At 38.1% G+C, this 15050-nt stretch overlaps 1 protein-coding gene across 2 annotated transcripts in view; it reads left to right on the plus strand.

The window, feature by feature from the left end:
• The window catches only part of cenph (centromere protein H), a 27710-nt gene continuing 12660 nt past the window's right edge, over nucleotides 1–15050 (plus strand). For both annotated transcript variants that reach the window (XM_056287420.1, XM_056287344.1), the window contains exon 1: nucleotides 1–248. The gene's annotated coding sequence lies outside the window, so the exon portion shown is untranslated. The remainder of the gene's footprint in view (nucleotides 249–15050) is intronic.

The following is a 15050-nucleotide window of genomic DNA, read 5'->3' on the forward strand; positions in this document are numbered from 1 at the left end:
ACGTCACTTCCTGGCGGGGTTTTACGTGGTGGAAATTCAAAGCGTCGGGTTCTGCTGCAGTTCGGGTGGTACTCAGAAGCGACGCCGGGACGCGTTCACTGAAGCCTTGTTAGCCAGCTGGTTAGCGCGACGACTCCGCTCAACATTAACTGTGCTAAATGAAACAAAACTGGACTGGAGCGCAAGAGACGGGAAACTACGAGGTGTACAGAGCCTGTAGCCACCAGCGACAGCGACACCTCAACCAGGTGAGCTAGTTTAACCTCAACTAGGGAGGCTAGTTTAACCTCAACTAGGTGAGCTAGTTTAACCTCAACTAGGGAGGCTAGTTTAACCTCAACCAGGTGAGCTAGTTTAACCTCAACTAGGGAGGCTAGTTTAACCTAAACAAGGGAAGCTAGTTTAACCTCAACAAGGGAGGCTAGTTTAACCTCAACCAGGTGAGCTAGTTTAACCTCAACTAGGGAGGCTAGTTTAACCTCAACTAGGTGAGCTAGTTTAACCTCAACTAGGGAGGCTAGTTTAACCTAAACAAGGGAGGCTAGTTTAACCTCAACCAGGTGAGCTAGCTTAACCTCAACAAGGGAGGCTAGTTTAACCTCAACTAGGTGAGCTAGTTTAACCTCAACAAGGGAGGCTAGTTTAACCTCAACTAGGGAAGCTAGTTCAACCTAAACCAGGTGAGCTAGTTCAACCTCAACCAGGTGAGCTAGTTCAACCTCAACTAGGTGAGCTAGTTCAACCTTAACCAGGTGAGCTAGTTCAACCTCAACTAGGTGAGCTAGTTTAACCTCAACAAGGGAGACTAGTTTAACCTCAACAAGGTGAGCTAGTTTAACCTCAACCAGGTGAGCTAGTTCAACCTAAACAAGGGAAGCTAGTTTAACCTCAACAAGGGAGGCTAGTTTAACCTCAACTAGGTGAGCTAGTTTAACCTAAACAAGGGAAGCTAGTTTAACCTGAACAAGGGAAGCTAATTTAACCTCAACTAGGTGAGCTAGTTTAACCTCAACAAGGGAAGCTAGTTTAACGTCAACAAGGTGAGGTAGTTTAACCTCAACAAGGGAGGCTAGTTTAACCTCAACAAGGTGAGCTAGTTTAACCTAAACAAAGGAAGCTAATTTAACCTAAACAAGGGAGGCTAATTTAACCTCAACTAGGGAGGCTAATTTAACCTCAACAAGGGAAGCTAATTTAACCTAAAAAAGGGAGGCTAGTTTAACCTGAACTAGGTGAGCTAGTTTAACCTCAACAAGGGAAGCTAATTTAGCCTAAACAAGGGAAGCTAATTTAACCTCAACAAGGGAAGCCAGTTCAACTCGAGACCGTTGGTTTCACATCCGACTCGGCCGTGTTGTCCGACCGGTCCAGTAATGTTTATATGGGGTATTTGCAAGATATTTGGGTTCCCGGTCTGTGTAATGTCTGAACTGTATGTGGTAATGCTGTCAAAACAAAGCCTTATGATTCAGTCGAGCTACAGTCATATAACAGAGTAATTGTCACGTTAGTTTTTCATTTCACAAGGGTTAGTATCGTAGGCTTGATTATCCATTTATTATAATAATAATAATACATTTTATTTGTAGGTGTCTTTCAAGTACTCTGTTGTGTATTGATATTAAGAAAGAAGCACGGAACAGAGAATACTGTCACGGAACTTTACTGTCTCAGCTCAAGTCCTTCCACGCACTATTTCTTCTCCTTCATCTCTATATCCCCATGAATCAAACAGTATCACAACAGTTAGTGCAACCTATAGGCTTGGAATGGAATAGCATTCAGAACACACATTTCCCTCTCTCTTAAACTTGTTACTTCTATATAAAACAAACGGGTATAGAAGCAAATGCAGCAAACGGGTAACTTTTGAAATGATAACCCTAATAGGCCATATGTCTCTTGTACTCAAGTTACATAGTCTTTGATCCAAACTGGCTGTGTTCTGATCCGCTGGCTCGGATTTCGTATAGTGTCACTTGTGCCAGGCTCCGTAGGTCTCTGATCTTCTGCTGGAAGAGTGAAGGTCTCCGGCAGTGCGTACAGGTGTGAAGCATCCCAAGTCTTCCCATCAGCTAGTGTGTAACTGTGAGGTCCTTTCTGCTGTGTCACCTTAAGAGGCTCACTGAACTTGGACTTTCCTTTCTTGACATGCATAGGATTTCTCAGATGCACAAGGCTTCCAGGCTGCAGATTAGGAGTCTTAGCATGTCTCTTAGCATCAGCATAGGTTTTCATGTGTATGTGTTTCTTTACAACTCTGTCTCTCAGTTCATGATCTTGTGCAGGTGTGAACGTTGATTGGATAGAGAGTTTGGTTCTATTTTTCTTCCATACATGAGCTGAAAGGGTGATGTTCCTGTGGTTGCATGTGGTGTAGCTCTGTGGGCTTGCAGGAACTCCGTGATATCCGCTTTCCACGGGCTTTCCCTCTCTGTGCGGTAAGAAGGCTTTCTTTTAACACCCTATTTAGCCTTTCTACAGCTCCATTTCCTTCTGGATGGTAGATTGTAGTCTTGATGTGTTGGATATCTCGTTCTTCCAGGAAAGAAGACATTTCAGAGGAGATTAGCTGTGGACCATTATCAGTCACCACAGCCATGGGATTTCCTTTTTGGCTAAACGCAGATCTCATGAAGGCAATCACCATAGCTGTAGTGCATTGTGGAGCAAAACACACCTCTGGCCACTTTGTAAATTCGTTATTACCATGATGGATTATTATTCAGTCAGGAGGACCGGTCTCAGTTGGGCCAACTATGTCTAGGGCCATTTTTTGTCAGGGTCCAATCAGGCAAAAGGACTGGTGTCGTTGGTGCAGGGGCTGTTCTTGCAGTCTTATCATTCAGCTGACAAGGCACACAGGAGGCAATGACGGACTGTACCAGCGCATCCACCTTAGGCTACCAATACAAATATCTCAGTCTCTGTTTGGTGCACACAGTACCTTGGTGGGTCTCATGTGCTAAGTGCACCATGCGGGGATGTAGCCTTACTGGCACCACAAGTCTGTGGCTCCCTCTCAGGATAAGTGAGTCGTGCACTGATAGCTCATCCCTAACCTGGTAGTAGAGCATCATGTCAGCAGGCAGACCTTTTGGTGATGCAGGCCACCCTTTTCTCGTGTAAGTGTGCAGCTTACGTAGCTCTGGGCAGGAAGAACATAACTCTGTGAAGTCAGATATGGGCACAGCAGTCAAAAGGGTGGAGACGGCATCAACCGTCTCTGGTTCCATGTTTGTGAAGCTGTCCTGTTCATATGGCAGTGGCAGATGGAAAAGACTATCTGCTGCATGGTTCTGAGCACCAGGCCTGTCGATAATATCATAGTTGAAACAGAGCAGCCTGGCAGACCAGCGTGCTGTTCGCATACTGGCTCTACCCATGCCTTTGATTGCCAGGAGTGTGGTTAAAGCTTGGTGATCAGTTCGTAAGGTGAACTTTGTTCCCCATAAGTAGGTCCCGCAACATGTCTCTGAATGTTCTCATTCATCCAGGTCATGGTTATCCAAAGGAGTTGAATCAAGTGCAACTGGACTTGATTCAATATACCAAGTCCAGTTGCACTTGATTCAACTCCTTTGGATAACATAAGTAGGTCCTCCAGCGCTCTGTAGCCCTGACACAGGCCAATGCTTCTTTTTCCACCACTGAGTATTTCCTGTCAGCTGCATTCGAGGAACGAGAAGCAAAAGCCACTGTTCTTTCAGAGTAAGTGCAACCTATAGGCTTGGAATGGCATAGCATTCAGAACACAACACACTCAAGGACACCTTACAGAACACAGCAAAACACAAGCAGCACTGTATCAGACAGCATAAAATCAAAACACAGCAGGGTAGACAATAAAAAGTTAACACAACAGATAAGTATAAAATCATCATCTGCACAAAACTCAGTGAAGTGTGGATCAGACTGAATATGCCAGTTTGAGAAGGTGTGTTTTGAGATGGGATTTGAAGGTTGAAAGAGAGTCAGTGTTGTGAATGTCTTGTGTATAGACTTTCAAATCTGTGTAACTTTTGAACCATATGACATAATGATGCCAATCCAAGGTTGTATGATTCAGTTTGACCCCGCAACCGTATAATCGGTTTTATTTTGTGACGTTATTGCATCGCCTGGTCACCTAGAGTCATACAAAAAGAGCAGTTACACAGACATGTCAAGCACTCAGACAGGGAATAGGAGAGATAAGGCAAGGTGCTCAGAGTTGCAGATAAAATCTGATTGTCTCATCAGTAGTAGGGGGGAAGTGGCTAATCTAATCCTAAATAGAAGGTGAAAAAAAAAACAATTCCACTAAAAGATAGACGTCACATTGCTTTGAGATCGTTACCTCATACTGTTCAAAAGTTATGTAGATTTGAATTTGCATAAACAGATAACAGTAAGCTTATGATCATGTGTATAAACAGATAACAGTAACCTTATGATAATGTGTGTAAACAGATAACAGTAAGCTTATGATAATGTGTCTAAACAGATAACAGTAAGCTTATGATCATGTGTGTAAACAGATAACAGTAACCTTATGATAATGTGTCTAAACAGATAACAGTAAGCTTATGATCATGTGTGTAAACAGATAACAGTAAGCTTATGATAATGTGTCTAAACAGATAACATTAAGCTTATGATCATGTGTCCCAACAGATAACAGTAAGCTTATGATCATGTGTGTAAACAGATAACAGTAACCTTATGATAATGTGTCTAAACAGATAACATTAAGCTTATGATCATGTGTGTAAACAGATAACAGTAAGCTTATGATAATGTGTCTAAACAGATAACATTAAGCTTATGATCATGTGTGTAAACAGATAACAGTAAGCTTATGATCATGTGTGTAAACAGATAACAGTAAGCTTATGATAATGTGTCTAAACAGATAACAGTAAGCTTATGATCATGTGTGTAAACAGATAACAGTAACCTTATGATAATGTGTGTAAACAGATAACAGTAACCTTATGATAATGTGTAAACAGATAACAGTAAGCTTATGATAATGTGTGTAAACAGATAACAGTAACCTTATGATAATGTGTAAACAGATAACAGTAAGCTTATGATCATGTGTGTAAACAGATAAAAGTAAGCTTATGATAATGTGTAAACGGATAACAGTAAGCTTATGATCATGTGTGTAAACAGATAACAGTAAGCTTATGATAATGTGTAAACAGATAACAGTAAGCTTATGATAATGTGTAAACAGATAACAGTAAGCTTATGATCATGTGTGTAAACAGATAACAGTAAGCTTATGATAATGTGTAAACAGATAACAGTAAGCTTATGATCATGTGTGTAAACAGATAACAGTAAGCTTATGATCATGTGTGTAAACAGATAACAGTAACCTTATGATAATGTGTCTAAACAGATAACAGTAAGCTTATGATAATGTGTCTAAACAGATAACAGTAACCTTATGATAATGTGTGTAAACAGATAACAGTAACCTTATGATAATGTGTGTAAACAGATAACAGTAAGCTTATGATAATGTGTGTAAACAGATAACAGTAAGCTTATGATAATGTGTCTAAACAGATAACAGTAACCTTATGATCATGTGTGTAAACAGATAACAGTAAGCTTATGATAATGTGTCTAAACAGATAACAGTAAGCTTATGATCATGTGTGTAAACAGATAACAGTAACTTTATGATATTGTGTGTAAACAGATAACAGTAACTTTATGATAATGTGTAAACAGATAACAGTAACCTTATGATAATGTGTGTAAACAGATAACAGTAACTTTATGATAATGTGTAAACAGATAACAGTAAGCTTATGATCATGTGTGTGAACAGATAAAAGTAAGCTTATGATAATGTGTAAACAGATAACAGTAAGCTTATGATCATGTGTGTAAACAGATAACAGTAAGCTTATGATAATGTGTAAACAGATAACAGTAAGCTTATGATCATGTGTGTAAACAGATAACAGTAACCTTATGATCATGTGTGTAAACAGATAACAGTAAGCTTATGATCATGTGTGTAAACAGATAACAGTAACCTTATGATAATGTGTGTAAACAGATAACAGTAAGCTTATGATCATGTGTGTAAACAGATAACAGTAACCTTATGATAATGTGTGTAAACAGATAACAGTAACCTTATGATAATGTGTAAACAGATAACATTAAGCTTATGATCATGTGTGTAAACAGATAACAGTAAGCTTATGATAATGTGTAAACAGATAACAGTAAGCCTATGATCATGTGTGTAAACAGATAACAGTAAGCTTATGATAATGTGTAAACAGATAACAGTAACCTTATGATCATGTTTGTAAACAGATAACAGTAAGCTTATGATAATGTGTATAAACAGATACCGGTAACCTTATGATCATGTGTGTAAACAGATAACGGTAACCTTATGATCATGTGTGTAAACAGATAACAGTAACCTTATGATATTGTGTCTAAACAGATAACGGTAAGCTTATGATCATGTGTGTAAACAGATAACAGTAACCTTATGATATTGTGTCTAAACAGATAACAGTAAGCTTATGATCATGTGTGTAAACAGATAACAGTAACCTTATGATAATGTGTGTAAACAGATAACAGTAACCTTATGATAATGTGTAAACAGATAACAGTAAGCTTATGATCATGTGTGTAAACAGATAAAAGTAAGCTTATGATAATGTGTAAACATAACAGTAAGCTTATGATCATGTGTGTAAACAGATAACAGTAAGCTTATGATAATGTGTAAACAGATAACAGCAAGCTTATGATAATGTGTAAATAGATAACAGTAAACTTATGATAATGTGTAAACAGATAACAGTAAGCTTATGATCATGTGTGTAAACAGATAACAGTAAGATTATGATAATGTGTAAACAGATAACAGTAAGCTTATGATCATGTGTGTAAACAGATAACAGTAAGCTTATGATCATGTGTGTAAACAGATAACAGTAACCTTATGATAATGTGTCTAAACAGATAACAGTAAGCTTATGATCATGTGTATAAACAGATAACAGTAAGCTTATGATAATGTGTCTAAACAGATAACAGTAACCTTATGATCATGTGTCTAAACAGATAACAGTAAGCTTATGATAATGTGTGTAAACAGATAACAGTAAGCTTATGATAATGTGTCTAAACAGATAACAGTAAGCTTATGATCATGTGTATAAACGGATAACAGTAAGCTTATGATAATGTGTGTAAACAGATAACAGTAACCTTATGATCATGTGTGTAAACAGATAACAGTAAGCTTAAGATAATGTGTAAACAGATAACAGTAAGCTTATGATCATGTTTGTAAACAGATAACAGTAAGCTTATGATAATGTGTATAAACAGATACCGGTAACCTTATGATAATGTGTATAAACAGATAACAGTAAGCTTATGATCATGTGTGTAAACAGATAACAGTAAGCTTATGATAATGTGTATAAACAGATAACAGTAAGCTTATGATAATGTGTGTAAACAGATAACAGTAAGCTTATGATCACGTCTGAAAACCGATAACAGTAAGCTTATGATAATGTGTATAAACAGATAACAGTGAGCTTATGATCATGTGTGTAAACAGATAACCGTAAGCTTATGATCATGTCTGTAAACCGATAACAGTAAGCTTATGATCATGTCTGTAAACAGATAACAGTAAGCTTATGATAATGTGTCTAAACAGATAACAGTAACCTTATGATAATGTGTAAACAGATAACAGTAAGCTTATGATAATGTGTCTAAACAGATAACACTAACCTTATGATAATGTGTAAACAGATAACAGTAAGCTTATGATAATGTGTATAAACAGATAACAGTAAGCTTATGATCATGTGTGTAAACAGACAACAGTAAGCTTATGATCATGTCTGTAAACAGATAACAGTAAGCTTATGATCATGTCTGTAAACCGATAACAGTAAGCCTATGATAATGTGTCTAAACAGATAACAGTAACCTTATGATAATGTGTAAACAGATAACAGTAAGCTTATGATCATGTGTATAAACAGATAACAGTAAGCTTATGATCATGTGTGTAAACAGATAACAGTAAGCTTATGATCATGTGTGTAAACAGATAACAGTAAGCTTATGATAATGTGTATAAACAGATAACAGTAAGCTTATGATAATGTATGTAAACAGATAACAGTAAGCTTATGATCATGTCTGTAAACCGATAACAGTAAGCTTATGATAATGTGTATAAACAGATAACAGTAAGCTTATGATCATGTGTGTAAACAGATAACAGTAAGCTTATGATCATGAGTGTAAACAGATAACAGTAAGCTTATGATCATGTGTATAAACAGATAACAGTAACCTTATGATCATGTCTGTAAACCGATAACAGTAAGCTTATGATCATGTCTGTAAACCGATAACAGTAAGCTTATGATAATGTGTCTAAACAGATAACAGTAACCTTATGATAATGTGTAAACAGATAACAGTAAGCTTATGATAATGTGTCTAAACAGATAACAGTAACCTTATGATAATGTGTAAACAGATAACAGTAAGCTTATGATAATGTGTAAACAGATAACAGTAAGGTTATGATCATGTGTCTAAACAGATAACAGTAACCTTATGATAATGTGTAAACAGATAACAGCAAGGTTATGATAATGTGTATAAACAGATAACAGTAAGCTTATGATCATGTGTGTAAACAGACAACAGTAAGCTTATGATCATGTCTGTAAACCGATAACAGTAAGCCTATGATAATGTGTCTAAACAGATAACAGTAACCTTATGATAATGTGTAAACAGATAACAGTAAGCTTATGATCATGTGTATAAACAGATAACAGTAAGCTTATGATCATGTGTGTAAACAGATAACAGTAAGCTTATGATCATGTGTGTAAACAGATAACAGTAAGCTTATGATAATGTGTATAAACAGATAACAGTAAGCTTATGATAATGCATGTAAACAGATAACAGTAAGCTTATGATCATGTCTGTAAACCGATAACAGTAAGCTTATGATAATGTGTATAAACAGATAACAGTAAGCTTATGATCATGTGTGTAAACAGATAACAGTAAGCTTATGATCATGAGTGTAAACAGATAACAGTAAGCTTATGATCATGTGTATAAACAGATAACAGTAACCTTATGATCATGTCTGTAAACCGATAACAGTAAGCTTATGATCATGTCTGTAAACCGATAACAGTAAGCTTATGATAATGTGTCTAAACAGATAACAGTAACCTTATGATAATGTGTAAACAGATAACAGTAAGCTTATGATAATGTGTCTAAACAGATAACAGTAACCTTATGATAATGTGTAAACAGATAACAGTAAGCTTATGATAATGTGTAAACAGATAACAGTAAGCGTATGATCATGTGTCTAAACAGATAACAGTAACCTTATGATAATGTGTAAACAGATAACAGCAAGGTTATGATAATGTGTATAAACAGATAACAGTAAGCTTATGATCATGTGTGTAAACAGACAACAGTAAGCTTATGATCATGTCTGTAAACAGATAACAGTAAGCTTATGATCATGTCTGTAAACCGATAACAGTAAGCTTATGATAATGTGTCTAAACAGATAACAGTAAGCTTATGATCATGTGTATAAACAGATAACAGTAAGCTTATGATCATGTGTATAAACAGATAACAGTAAGCTTATGATCATGTGTATAAACATAACAGTAAGCTTATGATCATGTGTATAAACAGATAACAGTAAGCTTATGATCATGTGTATAAACAGATAACAGTAAGCTTATGATCATGTGTGTAAACAGATAACATTAAGCTTATGATCATGTGTATAAACAGATAACAGTAACCTTATGATCATGTCTGTAAACCGATAACAGTAAGCTTATGATCATGTCTGTAAACCGATAACAGTAAGCTTATGATAATGTGTCTAAACAGATAACAGTAACCTTATGATAATGTGTAAACAGATAACAGTAAGCTTATGATAATGTGTCTAAACAGATAACAGTAACCTTATGATAATGTGTAAACAGATAACAGTAAGCTTATGATAATGTGTATAAACAGATAACCGTAAGCTTATGATCATGTGTGTAAACCGATAACAGTAAGCTTATGATAATGTGTCTAAACAGATAACAGTAACCTTATGATAATGTGTAAACAGATAACAGTAAGCTTATGATAATGTGTCTAAACAGATAACAGTAACCTTATGATAATGTGTAAACAGATAACAGTAAGCTTATGATAATGTGTCTAAACAGATAACAGTAACCTTATGATAATGTGTAAACAGATAACAGTAAGCTTATGATAATGTGTCTAAACAGATAACAGTAACCTTATGATAATGTGTATAAACAGATAACAGTAACCTTATGATAATGTGTATAAACAGATAACAGTAAGCTTATGATCATGTCTGTAAACCGATAACAGTAAGCTTATGATAATGTGTCTAAACAGATAACAGTAACCTTATGATAATGTGTAAACAGATAACAGTAAGCTTATGATAATGTGTCTAAACAGATAACAGTAAGCTTATGATAATGTGTAAACAGATAACAGTAAGCTTATGATAATGTGTATAAACAGATAACAGTAAGCTTATGATCATGTGTGTAAACAGATAACAGTAAGCTTATGATCATGTCTGTAAACAGATAACAGTAAGCTTATGATAATGTGTATAAACAGATAACAGTAAGCTTATGATCATGTTTGTAAACCGATAACAGTAAGCTTATGATCATGTCTGTAAACCGATAACAGTAAGCTTATGATAATGAGCCGTGTGACATGACCAAATGATGCGAATAGTCCACAAAAACAAAAAACCTCTGTGATGTGATTCTGGGGTCAAGTCAAGTCATGATGTTTTGGGCTGCCATCACTGCGTCATGGTTCAAAGGTTATAGAGATTTGAAAGTGTATAAATGGAATAAGCCTATGTTACTAAGCCTTGTGACATAAACAAGTGATGGGACAATTCCAACTGAAGAGCCCTGTGACATGATTGTAGAAACAGACTTAACCATAGAGCCTCGGATCAGCATCGTTACCTCATGGTTAAAACGTTATGTAGATTTGAAAGTCTGTAAATGGACTGTAATAAGCCTTTGATACTAAGCGTCGTGGCATTGCAAAGCAACCTGACAGTTCTGCAGAAGGAGCTCTGGCGTGTTGTGGGGTCAGACTGAATCATATCAGGAAAACATGAGATACGCCAGAAAGTTGTTGAATATTGCGATGACGGTATGACTCGCGATACGCGATAAGTCTGTGCTTCAGGTTGGCTGCTAAGACAGAGCCCAGACTATGAACAGCCTGTGCACACTGAATAAACACAGGAGACGCAGTATTTCCATTCCTGCAACATGGCTTTACTGAAAGCACTGCACCTGACTACAGCCGCGATATTGACAAGGAACAAATGCCACCAACTTGGTTGCATGGCAACACAGTTTCTTCACTACTGTAAAACAACATCTGGGCCTATTTAAATACAGCAGCTACTAGGAGTTTATACTATACATGATGACGTCACAGCCTCCGTTTAAAACCGGTGTCTTACCACTTCTGCAGAGTGAGTAACTGATGTTAGAATTTTATTTTTTTTACATTATATTTTGCTGTCACTGAGGTGGAATCGGCCAAGTGACACTACCGCATTTGTTCCAGAAGGGGCACCAAAGTCAACACAAACTGCTAGTGTGCAGAGTGTGAACGCATTGCACGTGCATAAACCATTTATTCAAGATTCAAGAGTTTTATTTGTCACATACACACAAGTACAAGTCCCGAGTGCAGTGAAATGAAAGAAAGAAAAAAAAGGTACGAGCTCCGAAACGAAATGTGCAAGCAACAAAGTACAACAGGTACACACGCATTCCAATTTGCAATATACAATTTACAATCAACAGCTTAAGAACTCTCTGTAAAAAGAAATGAGGCAGCACAACATATACAGTAATATAACATATGCACATACATGGCTCCGGGACGTGAACCCGGATCTCCCGCACCACGGGCGACCACGTTAACCAGTCGACTAAAGGGTCCGACCCAAAGCACCTAAAGAATAGAAAGCTGAGGTATCTGTGCTGAAATATGAAGTATGCATGTTTATAATATGAGTTCTGTGTAGTTGGTTATCGCAGTTCAAGCAGTCTTTTGTGATACGTATATCGCGCATGTTGATATCGCAATGAAGGTAAATTGTCACTATATTGTGCAGCCGTAAATCATATGGCTTTGGTTTTACCTCATTATCTCATGTGGTCCAAAGGTTACCTATATTTGAAATCTGAATATTCTTGCAACTGTCAAAATGACTGCAGAGCTCTCATCCTTTTCTGTTTATTCCTAAAGATTCACTCGGCTTTTAGAAGGAAAGAGCCTTGGCTAACATCGCCTCTGATTCTCTAAGCTGGGGTTTGTCTGATACTTACAAAAAAGTCTTTAATTCTGCTTGATTTTGCTTTATCTACTGATTACCCTAGCTGATATGATTTGGTGGGAAATTGTCTTCATCACTGCAGAGTTCAGGCCACATACAGTGGCTTCAGAAAGTATTCCGACTCCTTCACTTTATGCACACTTTGTGTTGTAGATTTAATTTTAAATGGATGAAATTGCCATTTTTGGCCATCAATTTACACTCAATAACCCATAATGACAAAGTGTAAACATGTTTTTAGAACTTTGCAAATTTATTAAATCAAAAACAAATCTCATTTGCATAAGTATTCAGACCCTTAATTCAGTATTTTGTAGGCCTTTTTGGCAGCAATTACAGCTTTGAGTCTTCTTGGGTAAGTCTCTATAGCTTTGCAAACCTGGATTTGGGCGGTGTATTCCATTCTTCCTGGCAGATCCTCTTAAGCTCTGTCAGATTGGGTGGGAAGCATCTGTAAACTGCCATCTTCAGGTCTCTCCACAGATGTTCTATGAGGGTTTAAGTCTGGGCTTTGGCTGGGCCACTCAAGGACAGTCGGAGACTATTCCTGAAGCCATTCCAGCATTGTCTTGGCTGTCACTGTCGTGCTGAAAGATGAACCATCGCCCGAGTCTGAGGTTGCATGCACTCTGGAGCAGGTTTTCTTCAAGGACCTCTGTATTTGGCTGCATTCATCCTCCCCTCAGTTCTGGCTATTCTCCCTGTCCCTGCCAGTGAGAAGCATGACACTGCCACACCATGTTTCACTGTAGGGATGGTACCAGGCAAGTTCAAGTTCAACTCTATTGCCATATATATTTAGAATACAATGAAATTCTTGTGCTCTGGCTTTCTCTGCCTTAACACAAGGGGCTCAAGGACAGAGAACACAAGGACATGCCACCCCCCCCCCAAAAAAAAGACAATGTACACAGTGAAACCATACATTATATACACACTATACAGTACATAACACAAGAATGTAAAGTGCATATGGGTTTGTCAGCTGTTCAGCAACCTGACTGCCTGTGGAAAGAAACTATTGCTGAAGACAGGTGGTGTGTGTGTGATTTGATGCACTGGTGCTGTTTTTTTAGATGGAAAGAGTGAGGACAGAACATGAGCGTGGTGGCTGGTGTCCTGAATGATGTTTTGGGCTTTCCTTTGCAGCAAGTGGTGTAAATGTTATGAAGCTGTGGTAGTTCTATGTAAGACATAGTGCTCGGAGTTCTGCCCAAACAGTTCAATTGTTGTCTCATCAGACCAGAGAAACTTTTTCTTCATGCTCTCAGTCCTTTAAATGCCGTTTGGCAAAGCGGGCTGTCATATGCCTTTCACTCAAGAGTGGCTTCTGTCTAGCCATTCTACCATAAAGGCCTGATTGATGGAGTGCTGCTGAGATGGTCGTCCTTCCGGCAGGTTCTCTCATCTCTGCACAGGACTTCCAAAGTGAAGGCCCTTCTTGCCTTGTTACTCAGTTTGGCCAGACGGCCCAACTCTAGGAAGAGTGCTGGTGGTTCCAAACTTCTTCCATTTCCCAATTATTGAGGCCACTGTGCCCCTGAGAACACTCAAAGCTTTAGAAATTGTTTTATACCCTTGCCCACATCTATGCCTTGCCACAATTTTACCACAGAGGTCTACACAGTGTTCCTTAGACTTAATGGCTTGGTTTTAGGCCTGATATGCAGTGTGAATTGTGGAACCTTACACACACAGGTGTGTGCCTTTCTAAACTATGCCCAACCAATTCCGTTTGCCACAGGTGGACTCCAATCAAGTTCTAAACACATCTCAAGGATAATTTTGGGGGTTGCCCCGTTTTTCTCACAAATTGTATCCAGCCAATTACCCCACTCTTCCGAGCCGTCCCGGTCTCTGCTCCACCCCTTCTGCTGATCTGGAAGGGCTGCAGACTACCACATGCCTCCTCCCATACATGTGGAGTCACCAGCCACTTCTTTTCACCTGACAGTGAGGAGTTTCACCAGGGGGACATGGCACGTGGGAGGATCACGCTATTCCCCCCAGTCCCCCTCCTTCCTGAACAGGCGCCCTGACCGACCAGAGGAGGCGGTAGTGCAGTGACCAGGACACATACCCACATTTGGCTTCCCACCTGCAGACACAGCCAGTTGTGTCTGAAGGGATGCCCAACCAAGCCGGAGATAATACGGGGATTCGAATCGGCGATCCCCGTGTTGATAGGCAATGGAATAGACCGCCACACTACCTGGACGATCTCAAGGATAATTAAAGCAAATAGGATGCATCTGACCACAATTTGGAATGCCACACCAAAGGGTCTGAGTACTTGTGTAAATGAGAGATTTCAGTTTTTGATTTTTAATAAATTTGAAATTTCTCTAAAAACACTGTTTTCACTTTGTCATTATAGGTTATTGAGTGTGGATTGATGGGCAAAAATAGCAATTTCATCCATTTAAACAGCTAAATCTACAACACAATAAAGTGTGCAAAAGGTGATGGGGTGTAAATATTTCCTGCAGCCACTGTATTTATTACATGTATTCATTTGAAAGCAGTCCATAATGCTGCACAACTTGTAATCATTTCTGTT

Source organism: Lampris incognitus, chromosome 1, assembly GCF_029633865.1.
Source record: "Lampris incognitus isolate fLamInc1 chromosome 1, fLamInc1.hap2, whole genome shotgun sequence".
NCBI classification, from domain to species: Eukaryota; Metazoa; Chordata; class Actinopteri; order Lampriformes; family Lampridae; genus Lampris; species Lampris incognitus.